This window comes from Amphiura filiformis, chromosome 10, assembly GCF_039555335.1.
Source record: "Amphiura filiformis chromosome 10, Afil_fr2py, whole genome shotgun sequence".
In the NCBI taxonomy this organism is placed as follows: domain Eukaryota; kingdom Metazoa; phylum Echinodermata; class Ophiuroidea; order Amphilepidida; family Amphiuridae; genus Amphiura; species Amphiura filiformis.
In genome coordinates this window covers 54,600,608-54,616,054 of record NC_092637.1, presented here as the reverse complement: position 1 = coordinate 54,616,054, position 15,447 = coordinate 54,600,608, and positions in this window count along the sequence as shown.

The following is a 15,447-nucleotide window of genomic DNA, read 5'->3' as shown; positions in this document are numbered from 1 at the left end:
CTGTGGATCCCTGTTTAACACCCTGGGTATAACGCATGTTTGTCAGGTACAATTATGCTTGTCGTAAATAAAAATTCCTTTAAAAAAGGAATGTGGCGCCCAATGTGAGCTGGACGGGATATGGTGAATTCCATGGTGATTAGATTTGGTATTATAATGATTTTTTAGGGAAGAGTAGAAGATGATCAAATACGAGAGAAATGCTTCATGGAATGAAGCTTTCGTATCAATTTGCGATTATGTGGGGTCGGAGTTCTGTTTTGGGAGCCTATTGTAGTGAGGATATTGCTTTGGATATTGAATATTGTTGAATTTCGTTATGCAGGGCCTAGGGTATAATGATGGATAACTAGAAGACCCAAATCAGTAAGCTTCCCCCTAGTCATCTATACACTCATTCTTGTCACACGACGAATTTCGACAAAGTCATGTAAACGTAATTTCGTTTTTCACCCGACCTCCGTCCAGAAACAATCCTGAAATGTTGAAAACTTGGGGTCGGCGCACTCATGCCAGTTTATCCTAAGGTATACTCTGTGTCTTTTGTAGCCAACCATGTGGCTAAGAGAGGCTAGGAAATACTTAAACTAATACAAAACAATCATACCCTCCTTTCATATCAAACAATACCAAGAAATTGACAGGCCTGTTAAATCAAGGGTAAGATCGATCGTTATTCTTCATGAAACGGGCACAGCCCATTTTTATGTTATTAATTCTGCTAAAAATTAATTAATAAATAACAAAATTACGTCATAGAATTCTATTTTAAACAGACAAAATAGCCATTGGGGTTTCTTTCACTTAACCTTGCTAGGAACCCTTCCCAGCAGTTAGGCATTACAATAAATATTATTTTTGCAAATACACTTCTGACCTTCAACACAGTCATGTCTTCCGAATTTATTCCTTTCTCTGCTGACCAGAACTGATTTTCGTTAATTAATGTTTTTTATCAGAGATAGTCACCACAAAGATACTGAGCTTCTAATATCTTTGGTCACAATCAGTTAGCAGTCGATTCAAGCACATAAAGTCATAAACCAATTAGTGATTTCATGATTGGTCAGTGGTTGTGTTGGTCAACTATAATTAACTGGTGTTGGTTTAAGGATTAGGTGCACCGCGTGCAATCACTATGGACCACAATGGCCTCATTCCAGTGGCATATTATCAATAACCTCAATTAAACAATAATAGTGCAAAATTTGACCTTAAGTTGCAAAGTATGAGTTTTTGTACTCACATTTTCAAAGGTCATTCAATGAATGCACAAATGTATTGGGGTTAAAGAACTGTGCCCTGATAGATGAGCATGTTGTAGATTCTTCACACTGTAAACAACTAGTTCATGTGCAAACATGTTCAAAACATACATAATTAGAATGGTCAAATGTCACCGTCTATCGGGTTCTAAGAGGCGGTAAACTGGTTTAAACCATACAAAGGTCACGGGTTATTTGGTGTTTTTATAAGTCCATTAATTTTGTATTTTAAACAAAGAATATACACACATCATTTTATCCCGTGCATATCAGAAAACAATAATAAAATAAAATCCTAGCATATTGTGGTTTTATTTCTGAGCTGGGCATAATTTTAGCAAAACAATTAAGGAGTAAATCTAGCAAGAGTGAAATTAGAAGCTTTTCACAAAGTACATGCCTATATGTGGCCCCTCCGTAGAGGGCGCCACAAAAAGAGCAAAGCAAACGCCAACAAAATCCGTAGTGATTTAGTGACAATGCGCATGACTAGACCTCTACTATTTACAGATTGTCGCCTTAAACAAAGCACATTAAACCTGTGGATCCCTGGGTAACACCCTGGGTATAACGCATGTTTGTCGGGTACAATTATGCTTGTTGTCGTAAATACAAATTCCTTTAAAAAGGAACAGGGCGAGCAAATGAGGAAGTGTCAAGATAAAGATGTAGTAATTTTATTGTTTGAACTGTTTCTATAATTCGCATCGATCATAATGATCTTGCAATGAGACTGTACAGTGTATGGAAAGTGTAGCCTATTTGTCTAATCATTTTGACTATTTAATTCTGACCATTGTGATTAAAACAGGCTCTCAGATTGGTGAGCTACGGTGTACCAAGTGATAAGGCCGGCCACGTATAATGAATTCTATGGTCTGCATTGTGTGTTTTCTCTTCAATCATTTTGTTGAATGCCATAATAATTATTTAATAATCAACATGATCAAATGAAAAAAGGTGGATTCACTTTAGTCATTTTATTTATAATTGATAGAATAATACAATAATTCATTTGTTTACCTACCTATTTATAATACACTAAGCCAAAAAGAAACTTATAATTTTTCACAAGGTCATATCTTAAAATCCTGTCCATCAAAATGAACTAAAATTACACACAGGATTGCCTCAATACTCTACTCTAAACACATGTCAGTAAGCAATCAGTTGGTCAACTGACACAACCGCATAAAATGCACTGATATGGAACAACTTCCTGAACCACGTTCACAGCCCTATTGGCACCCAGCAAAAGAAATCTGTGAGAATGGCATTTTGAATCACAGGTCACAGCCAACAATTTTAACAACATTAAGTTAAAAACATTAAAGAGAGTCAAAACAAACTTACCAGGATCATCATGTCACATGTCCAAACAAATAATGAAGTCCTTTAGTGACAGGAAGCATGGGGCAATCTTCCCAGGATATCATCAGAAACTTGTTTGGAAGCATGAAAAGCGCTCGGTGGACATACCCGTTACTAAAGGACTTCATTATTTGTTTGGACATGTGACATGATGATCCTGGTAAGTTTGTGATCTGTTTGTATCTGTTGGTAAGTTTGTGACCTGTGAGTCAAGATGCCGTTCTCACAGATTTCGTTTGCTTGTTACCACTAGGGCTGTGAATGTGGTCCAGGAAGCTGTTCCATATCAGTACATTTTGCTATTATGTCAGTTGGACAACTGCTTAGTTACTGACATGTGTTTAGAGTAGAGTATTGAGGCAATCCTGTGTGTAATTTTGGTTAATTTTGGTGGACAGGATTTTAAGATACTACCTTGTGAAAAATTAGAAGTTTCGTTTTTGGCTTGGTGAAATGGGGGTATATTGTTCAATAGGCCTACATGTATAAATTATGGCCATATCGTAGATAGTCCCTGAGGCCCTGAAATTGAATCGGATTCTTCCCGTTGAAAAAAACAAAACTGATGTTTAAGAAATCAATTATTTCATTAATGACATTTTGAGTCATTTTTATCCATAAAACGATACAGGATATAGGTTATTGTTACTTTATGACTTTTACGTCCATAAAGGTTTTAATCATAGACCCTGGAAATAGGGTCTATGTTTTAATCATGTATCAATACACTCGCATCTCATGCTGTGCTGGTCTCCAGGAGGTCTGCAAATGTAAGAACGCCTGATTATAACCATAGATTTTATTCGTTGATATGCTGTGGAAATAATTATAGGCCTGGCATATAACTTTTAATGTCATATTTCCTTCAAACCATAACTTTTGAAATTCTCACTCGTTTTCATTCGTTGAAACGGCCAAACATACTCTCGTTTTCTTACAAATCGAATATCAGGTCTTGCATATATTTTCACCGTAAAAAGTTCCGCAAAGTAATTCAAACCAATGCTAGTACCCAGTATGGGAACAAACCAAAAGATCGATGACGTCCTATAAACGTAACTAGTTTCGTTTCTCAGCCGACCCCTTCCATCCCTACCAGAAACTTAATAATGAAATGTTGAAAGTTTTGACATAATAATAATAATGACACATTTTTCAGACCGATGTTTTTGTACAAACGTAATCGAGTATTTTTACCCCTCCCCTAAACGAAACTAAGGACGTCATCGATCTTTTGGTTTGTTCCCTTAAATCTCTTTAGCAAACAAAGACGATCTCCGAATTAGACAGCTAGCTCTTAGCTGGCGAAAAAGGACCGCATGTTGACATAAATTAATTGCCTGTGAGGTTGACAAATAAATTCGGTGTGTGAATAGTTAATTCGTTGACCGACTATCAGTTGGCACGGTAAATTAATCTGTTTACGCCCTAGTGGTACAAAATGTACCTTGCGCCCAACGTTACGTAAAAACTAGCAATCATGCTTGACAAACAAAGAAATTAAAATTATCTGTTGCAACTTTCGGATTTGCATACAAGTAATTCTAGTTCTACAACAACAGGTTTTATTATTTCTTTTAATACAAACACATTGCTGCCTAAAATGACATTATAGCACTGATTAGATATCAAAATGAAGTAATAATTACAAATTTTCATGAACACTATCGCCTCTGTAATTTCCCGAGTATTATAGACAGCACGATTATTTTCTGCAACGCTGTGACCAATATGTATGTCAAAACCCAGCGCAAATGGCGAGAAATGCTCCGCATTTCTCGCCCAAAAAGAGCAAAGCAAACGCCAACAAAATCCGTAGTGATTTAGTGACACTGCGCATGACTAGACCTCGACACCTAATTTACAGATTGTCGCCCTAAACAAAGCACATTAAACCTGTGGATCCCTGGGTAACTCCCTGACTATAACGCATGTTTGTCGCGGAAATTTCTTTCATATAGGATTCTCTTTCTAAGAGTGTAGACTAGCAAAACTACAAATGCTCGAGCTGGATACGTTTTCAATATCCCCCGTGGAACTAGTAATCATGCATTAAGGTGCGGGATTGTAACTATCTAAAATATCCTGACAAATATCCAATTAGCTTCAGCTATTAGCTATTAAGATATTTGGATATTATTAAAGGATATTATGGATAATTTGGATAATAGTTGCACCTACTGATATTTTGGATATTTGGATATTTTAGATAATTTGGATATTATCAAGGATATTATGGATATTTATATATTTCAGATATTTGGATATTTTAGATATTATGGCTAATTAAGATATTTTAGATATTTTGGATATTATTATGGCTAATTAGGATAATTTGGATATTTGTTATATTTTTCATATTATTATGGGTCATGAGGATAATTTGGATATTTCAGATATTTGGATATTTTAGATAATTTGGCTATTATTAGGGCTATTTTGGATAATTTGGATATTTTGGATATTATTGTGGCTAATTAGGATAATTTGTATATTTCAGATATTAGGATATTTTAGATATTTTGGATATTATTATGGCTATTTAGGATAATTTGGATATTATTATGGCTAATTAGGATAATTTGGATATTTCTGATATTTTTTATATTATTATGGATATTATTAGGGCTATTTTGGATAATTTGGATATTTTGGATATTATTATGGCTAATTAGGATAATTTGGATATTTCTGATATTTTTCATATTATTATGGATATTATTAGGGCTATTTTGGATAATTTGGATATTTTGGATATTATTATGGCTAATTAGGATAATTTGGATATTTCTGATATTTTTTCATATTATTATGGGTCATTAGGATAATTTGGATATTTCAGCTATTTGGATATTTTAGATAATTTGGATATTATTAGGGCTATTTTGGATAATTTGGATATTTTAGATATTTTGGATATTATTATGGCTAATAAGGATAATTTGGATATTTCTGATATTTTTCATATTATGGGTCATTAGGATAATTTGGATATTTCAGCTATTTGGATATTTTAGATAATTTGGATATTATTAGGGCTATTTTGGATAATTTGGATATTTTAGATATTATTATGGCTAATTAGGATAATTTGGATATTTCTGATATTTTTCATATTAGTATGGGTCATTAGGATAATTTGGATATTTCAGATATTTTAGATAATTTGGACATTATTAGGGCTATTTTGGATAATTTGGATATTTTAGATATTTTGGATATTATTATGCCTAATTAGGATAATTTGGATATTTCTGATATTTTTCATATTATTATGGGTGATTAGGATAATTTGAATATTTCAGCTATTTGGATATTTTAGATAATTTGGATATTATTAGGGCTATTTTGGATATTTTAGATATTTTGGATATTATTATGGCTAATTAGGATAATTTGGATATTTCTGATATTTTTCATATTATTATGGATATTATTAGGGCTATTTTGGATAATTTGGATATTTTAGATATTTTGGATATTATTATGGCTAATTAGGATAATTTGGATATTTCTGATATTTTCATATTATTATGGGTCATTATGATAATTTGGATATTTCAGCTATTTGGATATTTTAGATAATTTGGATATTATTAGGGCTATTTTGGATAATTTAGATATTTTAGATATTTTGGATATTATTATGGCTAATTAGGATAATTTGGATATTTCTGATATTTTTCATATTATTATGGGTCATTAGGATAATTTGGATATTTTAGATAATTTGGATATTATTAGGGCTATTTTGGATAATTTGGATATTTTAGATATTTTGGATATTATTATGGCTAATTAGGATAATTTGGATATTTCTGATATTTTTCATATTATGGGTCATTAGGATAATTTGGATATTTCAGCTATTTGGATATTTTAGATAATTTGGATATTATTAGGGCTATTTTGGATAATTTGGATATTTTAGATATTATTATGGCTAATTAGGATAATTTGGATATTTCTGATATTTTTCATATTATGGGTCATTAGGATAATTTGGATATTTCAGATATTTGGATATTTTAGATAATTTGGATATTATTAGGGCTATTTTGGATATTTGAGATATTTTGGATATTATTATGGCTAATTAGGATAATTTGCATATTTCTGATATTTTTCATATTATTATGGGTCATTAGGATAATTTGGATATTTCAGATATTTGGATATTTTAGATAATTTGGATATTATTAGGGCTATTTTGGATATTTGAGATATTTTGGATATTATTATGGCTAATTAGGATAATTTGGATATTTCAGATATTTGGATATTTTAGATAATTTTGATATTATTAGGGCTATTTTGGATATTTTAGATATTTTGGATATTATTATGGCTAATTAGGATAATTTGCATATTTCTGATATTTTTCATATTATTATGGGTCATTAGGATAATTTGGATATTTCAGATATTTGGATATTTTAGATAATTTGGATATTATTAGGGCTATTTTGGATAATTTGGATATTTTAGATATTTTGGATATAATTATGGCTAATTAGGATAATTTGCATATTTATGATCTGAGGGCTAATTAGGATAATTTGGATATTTTTCAGATATTATTATGGCTATGCCTACCTATTTCACAACGTTTACAAATATGAGTCTTCAAATGATACATCTTTCTCTCATAGTTTTTGCAACTTTAATGTACAATATTATCATCATCACCATAAATACACTGACATGTAAAATACAATATGCGTCGTTCTTTAAAAGTCTTTTCCAACTATACATGCTTTAGGAAACTTGATGCATATGCAACTTTAATGTACAATATAGTATGCGTCGTTCTTTCAAAGTCTTTTCCAACTATATCCATCGTTTAGGATTATACTATTATGAACTAGAAGACAACATGCATGATCCATTCTAGGCTGTTCATTAAATAGTTCTCAGGCATATTAATTTCACATCTTTTATGAACTAACACAACATGCATGATGTATGCGTCGTTCTTTAAAAGTCTTTTCCAACTACACCAGGCACAAAAGAAACTCGTCAGTTATATTCATCCTTGCTGTTCAATAACTTGATAATTTTGGATTATTCTGAAATATACATTTTGTTGATTGGACTTTTCTTTCTCATTTTGACACCCTGTTCGTGAACATTGAGCAAGAATTGACCAAGATATGCGCCTCCAAACTCTCAAACCCCAAAATGAAAAGTTGCAATTTTAACGATTCAACTGTGCCTGTTACACTGTGTGCTTTATTGATTGGCCCGTGGTGCTTGTGTGCAATACAACGATGCGTTCCCATTGAAAATCGTTGAAAATGCAACTTTTGATTTTGGGGTTTGCGGCTTTGGAGGCGCATATCTTGGTCAATTCTTATTCGTTTTTCACGAACAGGGTGTCAAATGAGAAAGCAAAGTCTAATTAACGAAATGTATATTTCAGAATAATCCAAAATTATCAAGTTATTGAACAGCAAGGATGAATATAACTGACGAGTTTCTTTTTGTGCCTGGTGTATATCTATCGTTTAGGGTTATACTTTTATGAACTATACAGTGCACAACTTATAAGTTCCCCCTAATGCTTTTTGAAATAAATCGAAAATTATTTAACGAAATGTAAAATTGTAAAAAGTTATGAGTAACCTTATTTGTTTTACAAATATGGGTCAATTTGTAGTGTCACACATCATTGCGTTTGGCCACAATGGTTCATTATGTAAAAAAAGAGGGTGTTTTAAAAGTTGCACCTGAGTCCATAGGAGTCAATTGTCAAACAATACAGTATGTTAGGCCTGTCCATGTGTTTGTAATGGAAATAAAACTTAAAGTCTAGATGTTTAGTAGGGGATGTGTCCTCCTGCACTGTTGACAAGTGCATTGCAACTCCCATACGACGAGCAATTTCTTTCACCGGTACATTTTCATCCAGCAAACCTATTGCTCTACCGCGAAGAAATTCGGGCAAACGCGGCATTATTAAAATGTGACTTTTCACATGTGATGAACTACTGGCGATGTGGTCTATTCTCACTGCAGTACGTATCCCTTCCATCTCAGACATTTATCATTAAAAAGAAAAGAATCAAACACCTGCTTTGCTTTTGAAGAAGAAGAAGAAGAAGAATACCAAAGATTAAGTTTTCTTTTACAAACACATGAATATCCCTGGCCTACTGCATTGGGCTATTCCAGATAAAGTATGCACACCCCCCATAGAGGATATGGAAACTTGATGCTCTAAAAATCTGGAAATCCTCATACAAAGAGCAAGAAAAGTCTGGAAATCCAGGTAGCAAGTGTGTTCAAGGGGGTTGAGGAATAAGATTTTGATCAGGAAAAAAAACTGGATTTCCATTAGCCATCCCAAAAAAATTCTGGAATTCCAGGAGTGAGGAGCAAAAAACCCCTGGAAATCCAGGCAACATTATTGTGTTCAAGGGGATTGAGGAATAAGATTTTGATCGAAAAAAAAATCTGGATTTCCATAATAGCCATCGCCAAAAATTTCTGGAAATCCAGTAGTGAGGTTAAAAAAATCTGGAATTCCTAAATGAAAGACAAAAGGGCATACAGGAATAGTATGACCAAACATCAACTGTTGTTGTAAAATGCAAAATAAATGGAATTCCAATATACATGTAGGCCATAGAGGAATTATGTTTAAGATGACCAGAAAACTTGGAAAGCGTTATAAAAAGTGGGGGGGTGCAGAAGATCTGTAATTCCATAGGGCATAGCTGAAAAACTGTTAAATAAAAATTCCCTTTAAAAGGGAAGGCCAGCGTCAATGCAGAAGAGGTCTTGTAAATAGTTTGGGTCACCGTGAAAGGCATTTTTTAGGATCACGCTTACATCCATGTTTATACATGACAGTTCACCAAACCATCAATGGTGAGAACATGCACACTGAAACAGCAAAACACATTAACTCCTATAACTCCTGTCAACTCTTTAATTCATTACTCCAAATTGTTCTGTATTTTTGTCTTTACTGCTTTTTACCCATGCTTATTATAAAAATCAAGAAATACACTGCAGTTGTTAGTTAATTCGCTATGTTAACTCAACTTACATGCACATTTTATTTTAAAATAATTTTATATTATTTCGCAATGTATAGTTTACTATAAAGTAGATAGTGGCAAGCACATGATAAAGGACTGATCATTCACTACAATCTTCACTTTTAAACTGTATTTTTTGAATGTGTTGATTGTTAGTCCGAAACTCCTGCAAAGCTATGGACATGGCATCTTACCTACTCCATTCTGTAGTCTGCATTGTGTGTTTTCTCAGTCTTCAATCATTTTGTTGAATGTAATTTTATGAATCAAATAAAAAAGATAGAAATTGGCCTCACTTTAGTTATGTGTCATTTTACAGTATTTATCATTTATAAAGTAAGACAATAATTTATTTATTTTCTATAAGTGCATGTCAAAATATGGGATATATTGTTCAATATTATAGCTAGCCCCTAAAAACTTTATTTTCAATCGGATTTTTCCCGTTGAAAAGACAAAACTGATGTTAAAGATAGCAATAATATCATCAATAACATTTGAGTCAATTTTATCCATAAAACGATACAGGATAGGATAGATAATTACTTTGACTTCAATGTGGTCCATATAATGAAGATTTTGATTCCACAACATTATTAGATCTGTTATCAACATATCAATTATGCACTCACAGGCAACCAAACATCATGCTATGCTCACTAGTCCACTGATATGACCTCGTGATCATTCCCCCCCTTTGACCATGTCATTTTTTTGATATGCTGATTGCTGAACAAGTTTATGTTTATATGTGTAGGCCTAACCTATGATAACTTTTTAAGTCATAATTAATTCAAACATAACTTTGGCAATACTCAATCGTTTTCGTTCGTTGAAACGGCAAAACATACTTTCTTTTCCTTGCAAATCGAATTAGCAGACATCAAAAACATTTCCACCACGAGAAGTAAAAAAATAATTCATACCAATAGAAGAAGGCTATAATCTTAGCTAATCTTTAGTGTACACAAACCCCATCTCAGAATTAGGTACCAGCGCCCTATGCGCTGGCGAAAATAGTCCTGATTTCAGTGCGTATGAATGTGTATCTGATCTGACCCAAAATAAAACAAATTAACGAAATAGCCACCAAAATATAATATCAATTTCCTGGATTTCAATGTAAGCAATGTTGCACTGAAATTTATCTAATTTTGCATCAAAAAATTTTCTAATTTTTTTATTATAAAAATTGAGCCAATATTCCCAGTTCAGTGAGCAAAGTCTGAAATGGTATCCCTTTTGAAAGCAAGTTCATTGAAAGCAAACTACTAACTAGTAGGAGCAAGAAGATCTCTGGTAGGAGTGATGATGATGAGTTGCAAGACCTGTTTGTTTTACCACTGACCTTTTAACAAGTTCAAGAAAAGTCAATACTATTATGTAATTGTTCATGGTACATGGCACACACACAAAAGGAAAATCAATATTGTATTAAAGTTCTTGGTCATAAACCTCTGCCTCTTCTTCATGCAGTACTGTACATTGTAGCCCTTTTAAATGCTACATGTACCTATCAAGGCTATCATCTGTTTTATTTTATAAATTATTTACTGGGGTGCTTTTAGAATATTTTAGTTGAGATGCATGTACCCCATGTAGCTGGATGTCAGAGAGAAACTTTCTTAATTCTGTGTATTAAAACAAATCTACCCATCGCGGCTTGGGGTTTTAATACTAATATTAACAGGCTTGATTTCCGGGATTGATTGATTTTCAACGATGGATACAAATTTTAAGTTTAGCATTAGTTTTTATTAATAAAAATTAAAATGTGACAAAATAAAAAAGTAAAATAAATTTAATAATACTTAATAGTATTAATGGCTATGAAAAACCCCTTCTCTACGGGCCCAACCGACCCAGAATTTAAAGTTTATTTTGCTTAAATCATAAAATTATACCATATTTTGGCTGAAATTTAGAAAATATGTCAAAATTCTTCCGATTTTGGTGATGATTTTACTTTTTTAGGGCAATTTTAGCTTCCCTCTAGAAAAAAAGCACAAAAACACCCGACCGTACTTGAAGTTGAAAGGTCTATCTGCCCGTAGAAAAGGGTGGGTTTTTTAGTCGCCTAAAATACTTTTAGATTAATAAATAACATGACAGAAAAAAAACCCAGAAAATTTGACAATAATAGTTTTTTTCTGATCATTTTAATGCAAATTTTGAACAAATAGGATTGGCAAATTCATATAGCGATAAAATGCCAAGATTACACATAAGTATAAAATTTGAAAGAGGGACTCTTAAATATACATTTAAAAATCCAAAAGCAAAAATCAAGAAGTACATATTAAAATTGATTTACTATATTATTTAAATGATGCTCCTCGCCTAAAAAAAATCCGGACCGTGTTTTGTATCTGGAAAATGTTACGTATTTACGAACTAAAATGTCAGACGAATTCGTCTATGGATTGTCTGAAATTGATAACATTTGAAAGAGGGACTATGAATAGTTTTTTTTAATTAACTTAAATTTATCAAAAATGGTAAACACTGAAAAAGTTGATTTAAATCAGCGATTTGTTTAAATCATTTGATTATCAATTGATTTTTAAATTGACCAAAATCAGGTTTTTCATCAAAATCACATTTTAAATCAAAATATCACAATGTGAACCAAAATCACATTGTAAACCAAAAATCACATGAATTGAGTAAAATTTACCCCAAAGTAAAAAGGGAAAAGATTTTGCTCTGCTGTTTAGTAAAATTTTGCACAATACCGGAGTAAACGTGTTACATAATCAAGTTGAGTAAACTTTACCCAGTTAGAAGGGACGTTCTCTTTTACCATCCAAGAGTATGATTTTATCAATGATTTAGTAATATTTTTTAAGAGTGTACAATTGTGCTAATTCATTTCATCTTTTTAATGGCAATCAACATGATGAATGATGAGAGATTTTTACTTCAAGTGATGCAAATAAGACTATACTCAACTGTTTTTTTTAAATTAGTCAATAAACAAGCCTCTGAAGACAGGCACTGCTAGTTTAAGACTTTTGGGCATTATTTTTTTATATTAATATGTTAATGATAATTGATATAGGTTCTAAATTATTTTCGTTAATTAACACTAAAAGTTTGCATTGTACACAGGCTTACTATATTCAGTCACATTAATTTGCTGTTTTGGGGAAATTGGTGATTTTTGCTGACAAGGCTAAATACGATAAATTACGGGATATTTTATATACTGGTACTTGTGAAAAATATTATGGAGACTGGAACATATACACAAAATAATATTTATATAAATTATTTATTTATACATTATTGATCAAGTTTTAGCTTGTATTGATTTCGGCGATTTTGTCCTTAAAAAATCAGAATTCTGCACCCATGACTGCATAAAAAAATTCCCAGGTTTTTTCAGTTCATTTATTATTAGATGCATTTTAAACCCATACGTTTAAACTTTTGATTGTGAAAACAATTCACCTGGACTGTTGATCATGTGCCATGTCGGCTATGAATTTTGGCAAATTCTAAAAGCAAGATTTTAGTGCCTCGATTTGAAAAAATAATTGATATGTTATTGACCTATAAAGTACCATTTCATAAGAAACCCCTTTGACATTTTTACAATATGCATTATATGAAAGGTAAATAAATCCAAGTAAGGTAAGTAAGTGCTCACAGTAAAGTGCTCAACCACGAAGGGAGCTGGAATATATTTAAAATAGACTTGGTGGTTACGTTTATTAAAGCATGAAAAACATGCATATTAGTTCATTATGAAACCCTATGAAAACATGCATATTATGAAAAAGCCTGTGTATGACAAGGCAAATAATATACTTCTGTTAATTTTGCTCCTAAATGGTATTTTTGGACTGCGTTATTTTATTCAGTTCATGACCGGTCAGAATGGGACACTTTGAAAATTCATAATTCGAAAAGTTTTTGTCCGATTTTGACCATTTCCACCAAAATACTTCTGTTGATGATATCCAGACAACAATAGTTTGCAACAACAATATGAAATTTTGATGGTCGTCCTAGTAGCCTGTGGGTTGCATTGAAGGCCTACTATGTATGAGGGACGGTCAAAAAGTTCGTAGAACAAGGTATGCTACTTTGTCGCACGGTAATGAATTTGGTCTCATTTGAAAGCTAGCTTGATCCTTCAAAACATTACTGCAAAAGTATTTGATTTTTGCATCACTGTATATGGGCAGGACACTCTGCTGAGGAAGCCTACCTCCTTGAATTCACAGGTACTACCAGAAGTGAACACAGGGTCATCCTGGAAATTTGTTCCGACGGTCAGTGGTGAAAACTCACATAAAATTTAACAATGTACTGCTGTAAATGGTGATGAAGTCCTTGATATTCAACAGCAACGAAATGGTCCTTAGAGTTCAGGGATGGAATGAGTGTCCTTGAAGATCATCCATGGTCCAAAAGACTTGCTGACGTCACTAATGATATACGTGCTGGTATAGTAGCATTGATAATGAATAAAGAACCAAACAAGAACGATAGCCACAAAAATGACAACTCTGATGAAAGTGTTTATAACATAAATTTATTGGGTATTACAGGGTGTCTTCTAGATGGAGTCCCAGTATCTTTATGCACAAAATTGATACCCAGTTGACATAATCAGGTGAACGCCTTCTATACACTTAGAATGAGGGCCGAGACAAGTTTCGTCTATATGAGATTAAAGGTGATAAGACATTAAATCACTGGAATTATGAGTCTATTCAGTGGACGCACCTGGATCTCCCACCCCTAAGAAGATCACCACTCAACATGATGCAGTCATGTCTACAGTAGAATTCATCTCGACCTTTGCAGGACTTAACCCCATTAGAAGCTATTAAACCAAGATAACACTCATTGAAACAGCTCAACTGATTAAATCGGATCTTCTCTGGCTGTGCACATGTGACTGTTTTCATGTGCGATATCGCAATAAAGTTTGCGTATTATAGCTTCAGTGGGGTAACCGATTATAAAGGAAACGAAAGGAAACAATGGTATGTGTACTTTTGTTCACGAAATGAGACAATGGCGTGCTTTTTGTAAACCAGCATTCTTGAAAATGAGCAACATAATGATTGTTGACTTAACACGGTTTGGAAATAATTTCTTCATATTTTTGGTGTTATCTGTCGTTTACATATCCTTCCTAAAACACAAAAGTACGACCCTCTCCAAACACCTAAATTAGCTAAAAATTTAGGACATGTTACAAAACTATATTGTCTAGAATTTTAGAAGAGTACTTTTAATATTGGCCGGTTATTTTTCACACAGCGACGTTAACTAGGCAATGTACTATTACCTATAACATTAACTAAAACACCAAAGTACGAATATTTCCAAACATCTAAATTAGCTAAAAGTTTAGGACATGTTAAAAAACTATATTTTCTAGAACTTTAGAAGAGTACTTTTAATATTGGCCGGTTATTTTTCACACAGCGACGTTAACTAGTCATATCCCCATACTTTTAACGTAGGGCTATTTGTAGAGGTCACGCGTCAATGGGAAAGAGCACTGTGTATTGTGTATAGGAAAACGGACAGTAACTGCAGTATGATCACATAGTGGAAGGTCTTCATCGCTGTTTTCTGAAATTCAGGGAGAGTCATGCCAAATGAAAGTACAATCATGGGCATCTATATCATACAATTTTGATAGTAAAATTGAGGCAAGCCATCATGTGAAGAAGGTTGGTGGTAGGAATGAGACTATTGTGTCCTGTACCCAATTCTCAGTTTGCCAAGCTGCCATTCAC